This window comes from Salvia splendens, unplaced genomic scaffold, assembly GCF_004379255.2.
Source record: "Salvia splendens isolate huo1 unplaced genomic scaffold, SspV2 ctg605, whole genome shotgun sequence".
In the NCBI taxonomy this organism is placed as follows: domain Eukaryota; kingdom Viridiplantae; phylum Streptophyta; class Magnoliopsida; order Lamiales; family Lamiaceae; genus Salvia; species Salvia splendens.
In genome coordinates this window covers 27045-32594 of record NW_024599267.1, presented here as the reverse complement: position 1 = coordinate 32594, position 5550 = coordinate 27045, and the positions used below count along the sequence as shown (strand labels likewise).

At 35.5% G+C, this 5550-nt stretch overlaps 1 pseudogene; it reads left to right on the top strand.

The window, feature by feature from the left end:
• The first annotated feature begins 388 nt into the window (after positions 1-388).
• Positions 389-3864, top strand: LOC121790740 (annotated as a pseudogene).
• The last annotated feature ends 1686 nt before the right edge of the window (positions 3865-5550 follow it).

Genomic DNA, 5550 nt, shown 5'->3' with positions numbered 1-5550 from the left:
GAATCAAAATTCGAATTTGATTTGATTGAGTTGTAGTGGGAGTTCAGTTTTCCGGGAATTTCTAGAGAATTCCAGTTTGACCCCTTTTAGTTCTCTGATTGCTTTTGGTATGCATGTTTTCTGTGTGTATAGAACAGTAGATGCAACTGTAGGCTTCGTTCCACCCCTTTTTTCCTTTGCTTTCACTTAGGGTTTCTTCTTTTCCCTTATTTTTCATTTTCTTGACTATTTTTGCTGATAACTTAGGCTTCAGTTTCAAGCTGTAATTTTTTTCTCCCTACGGGTTTCAAAGTTAAGAATCAATTTCTCTTTTTTCCAATAATTGAAAAGACTCATCCTTTTAGGTAAAAAAGAGTAATTTTTAGGGTGTTTTTCTGTTGATGGGGTAGAAATCGGATTGATTTCGGTTTGATTTTACTTGTATTTTTTGTAGTGATTGCTGAATTTACACGACTTCAATTGGATACAGTGATTGATATTCTTTTTTCCTTATCTGCTATGGGCTTAAAAGTGTATGCTTTAGCTAATCTTTTACTGATAACTTGAGACTAGTATTGGAGTTTTCTTGGATTCTGATTTGGGAGATGATGGTTTTTCTAAAGTATAGAATTGTGAGGTTATGATGAGGCTCTCGGGGATAATTTAGTAATTTTGGGAAGTCATGAGTTCCGGTGGGAAGAGCAGAGGAAAAAAAGAGGAGGATGGGGGAAATCATGACAAGTCGAACTCAAGATCCATTGAAGGAGTTTCTTCTAAAGGATCATCAATCAGTGCCTCAGTTGAATTATCTATTGATGAGAAAGTGCTTGTTGACCCCAAATCCCTCTTTATTGGATCAAAAATTGGTGAGGGAGCTCATGGCAAAGTTTATCAAGGAAGGTTTGTATTGATAGTTGAGTTAATTGAGTTTATGCAGTTGCTTTTGAGTTTTGAATGTTTAGAAGCTTATGTGTTTAATTATGTGGCAGCGAAATGAGTGATCATGTGAGTCGTGAAATAATGTATTTTGATGTGAAAGGAATAATGAATAGCCAATACTGTGTAGATATTTGGAAATGGAATCATTCTGTTTGTTGGATTTTGGGGTGGGCCTGAATGTTACATATAATTGATGCTAGGCTTAGTTTTGCTCTTATGTAGACTCAAGTTGGAAAATAGTGAATAGTTTTGCGGGTTGTAGTATGTGTATTGAGCTCCGTCTTATGTTCTTTGGCGTGTTTCTTGTTTTTGTATCTGTGTCTGTTATTTGACAATCAATTTATCTTTTTTAAACAGGTATGGTGATCGTATTGTTGCTATCAAAGTTCTTAACTGTGGTCAAACCTCAGAAGAGAGAAGTGTGCTTGAGAGTCGCTTTGTTCGGGAAGTGACAATGATGTCGAAAGTAAAAACATGAGAACCTTGTCAAGGTGAGCATCTCTGAGAAATTGTTTCTTCTTATTTGTATTGGATGTGGAGTTTGTTCTATTTCGAATATCAGTGTTATCAGTAATGTGCCTCTTTCTAAGAAGTCTTGAAATGTTTTGAGTTCTCCCATCTCGTTATACTTAGCATGATCTAAATTCCTCTGCAGTTTATTGGAGCTTGTAAGGAACCTTTAATGGTGATAGTTACTGAGTTATTGCCGGGGATGTCACTTCGGAAATACCTAGGGAGTTTGCGTCCTAAGCAGTTGGATTTGACATTGGCATTAAACTTTGCTCTGGACATTGCTCGAGCCATGGATTGTTTACATGCAAATGGGATTATACATAGAGACTAAAACCCGGTATCATGGCCTGCTGAGCTGTATAAGATTATTTTTTTTTTGTAATTTGTAACTAGCTTACATCGTTGTAAACTGTTTTCTGTTCACCAAGATTCGTAGTTTTAGTATTCTTCTTAAGATTATTTTCCCAAGCATCATGAAGATTATGACTTTGTTTGTTTCCCTGATCCATGTTATTGATATTGTTAGATTGACCACCACGTGTGAAAAAAATAAATTTTTTCTATATATCTTGATTTGGGGTCTTTTTTTTTTATGCTTTTTAACTGAGAAGAAATACACTCCAACCCCTATGGTGCAGACAATTTGCTGCTTACAGCAGATCAGAAGTCTGTGAAGCTTGCAGATTTTGGTCTTGCCAGAGAAGAAACTGTCACTGAGATGATGACTGCAGAAACCGGGACATATCGCTGGATGGCACCTGAGGTTTCCATTTTTTAATCTAACAGTTTCTGACCACATTCGTTTTATCTTTTCTTGAATAGAATTTTATGCGTTCTTACTCTATACATTCTTCATTATCATAGCCTTTTGTTTGACATTTCTACGTCACAAACTGAGATGTGTTTATATGAGTATATTCCTAACTAGCGATATATTTGACGCTGCAGTTATACAGTACTGTGACTCTTCGCCAGGGGGAGAAGAAGCACTACAATAACAGAGTCGATGTTTACAGTTTTGGCATTGTCCTCTGGGAGCTGCTTACAAATCGCATGCCATTTGAGGGAATGTCAAATTTGCAGGCTGCTTATGCTGCTGCTTTCAAGGTGCAGAAACCATACACTCTTCCTATTCAATAATGAGCAAATCTATCAGTTTTTATTCTTCATGTTTTGCCAAGTCTTTTCCGAGTTATGCCCTTTCCCTTAGAGTGTAAGTAAAAAATTGATTCTATAATTCATAGATTGTGTTGTCAATGCAAAGCCCCTATTGAATATACTAGATGTTTGTCATACGGGTTTTTCATGACTTAGTCTAGAAAGTGCCTGCTTTCATATGAGACACCTATCTATATGTAGTACTCTCTATCCGTCCGAACTAAGTTGAGTCAAAACTTTTGGGCACAAAGATTAAGAAATTGTGTTGAAAATTACGAGAGGGCTATAAAGTAGGAAAGATTAAGAGAGAGAAAAGTAGGTGATGAAATATAGTAAGAGTGATTAGATGTTTTGTTTTTTGTCAAAAAAGGAATACAAATCAACTTAGTTGGGACATCTCAAAAAGGAATACGACTCAACTTAATTGGGATAGAGGGAGAATAACAAATGGATTTGAGAGTGCTCATACTTGCAATTTGCAACCTTGCCATGTTTTTCTTTACTTGATCGTCAGAATGAACTTAAGATATTCGAGTATCCATGAGCTTGATATCGATGTGTTTCTGCTATAAAATGTCTTATTATGATAAAACTTGAAGAGCTCTTTGTTCACTTGAGCCTATCCATCTGACGTTCTTAGTGAAAAGTGATGGTGTCACTGTCTATCTTCTCGATGCATCTTGTTGGAAAGATTGATGGATAGTAACTTGAATTGTGATTTCCAAAATGCAGCAAGAGAGGCCTAGTCTGCCAGACGACACTCCAGCAGAGCTCGCATATATAATCCAGTCGTGCTGGGTTGAAGATCCTAACATGCGACCTAGCTTCAGCCAGATCATCCGGATGCTCCATGAGTTCCTCTTCACACTGAAACCCCCCTCCTCGCCATCTTCACCAGAGACCAAGAACGCTGCCATCATCGAGTTCTCTAGTCGAGCCAAAGGGAAATTCGCTTTCCTTCGCCAACTTTTTGCCAACAAGAAGGCCCTCAACTCATCATCATAGAAAGTTAAAGAGGGTATTTTTGCCTTGTTTTTGCTGGAAAAAAAGGTATCAACAAATCTGATGGTGATTTTGGGAAATTTACAAAATCAAGTAGAATGATGAAATTAGTATATTTCGTAGTAGAACCATGTGTACATCTATATATAGACACTCTTTCCACTTGTGGAGATTCTCATAGAAATGCAGACAATTTACATTACATTGCATCATCAACTCTTGTTGTCACAAATTTATGTGAATAAAAAGTGAATATTTTTCTATTTTTTTCCATTTGTTGAATACTCTAAATCTTCTTCCTTCAACTATGTTTTGCTTCCCCTGAATCATCTCTCTATCTCTTCAATCACAAGCCCTTAGATTATGTGGTGTTAAATTTCTTCAGATATTCTTCTTGGTCCTGCTGTTTGCTACAGCTTCCACCGCCATAATCTCAAGCACGTAAACATGTACGAGCTTTTCTCTCGTTGCAACCAAGAAGAGCCCATAGAGGATGATGACCTACATTAATGCTGAAGAGTAGAACTCACAGATTATTGATTTTTGATATCCTAATTTCAGCATTATACAAGACAAGTCTATCAGTTCGAACGTTGCATTCATCGACATAGTTTAGTTTGCCCTCAATATACGAAGGTTGGCGAATGTACGACCATGGTTTAGGCTACAGTGAAGAATGTATCGGACTTATCTCGTGTTTTTATGAAAATGAAAACTAGTCAGTTAAAATTTACATATTTTAATCAATAGAAGATGTAATCAACAAAGCTCCCTAAACAAGTGCTCTTGCTGAAATTAACCCTAAAGAAGATGGTAACCAACAACTATCCATCATTATTTAAATTATTTATTAATTCATAAATAAAATTAAAGCCAATTTTATGCAATATCATGAAGGAATAACACATCACAAATATTCTCAATCATATATTGGTACGTATTTTAAAATTTTAAACTCAAGTACTGTGCTGAAATTAATCCAAATCGTTAAGATTGGCATGAAAGATAGTCACACTTCTTTTAACATTCATTTTAGAAAAATATAACCGAATAGGAGTCCCATTTTTCTCCAGAAATATATGAGAATTTCTATATATGAAAAGTTATTCCAATTTATTACATGATGTGAATCCGGGAACCCCTATACAAATAGTTATTTACAACTTATATCAACACAAAGACACTAATAATGTGGGTCTCACTATCCAGTAACACTAATTTAACTACTTTTCTCATCTTCTCCCTCTTACTTTACATATTTTCTCTTAATTCACGTGCCATATTATATGTGTATATTTTTATGGACAGTGAGAGTATTGAGAAAAGTAAGAGGAAGAATGTTAGTAGAATATGGGTGACTGAGTCCCACTTGTGTATATTAATTTTAAATGATCTGTGTGTGAAATGAGTTATTGGAATGTAAGGCCTCTTTACCATTTAAAGTAATTACGAATCGAGACTCCTATTTACGGACGTACCAAAAATATCGGGACTCCTATTCGCGGACGAGGGATTAATAAATAGTTAAAGTAGAAAGTGAGAGAATAAAATACAATCTTCTCTACATTTTTCTCTCTTACTTTACTGTCTCTCTACTTTAACTAGTATTGTCCCATGATAGTTGGGGCATTGGGTACGGGATTTAAGAAATTGATGTTTTAAAGGTTAAAATGGATAGTGCAAAGTAAGATAGGAAATAAAGTAAGAGGGCGTAAAGTATAAGGGAAGATAAAGTTTTTGTCAAAAAACGAAATGACTCAACTCTTTGGTGTTGGAATCTTGAATTTAAGATGTCCGGTCAATGAAGTTCAACCAATAATAAATTTAATGAGACATTTAATTTTGGAGAATTAAATGATATAGCGTTGATCTACGTTCCGCGTAGATGACTGTAGTATACTCACTTTCTCAAATCCGATTCTTGGTGAGTGAGAAATAGTGGATTAAAGTTGCTCACAT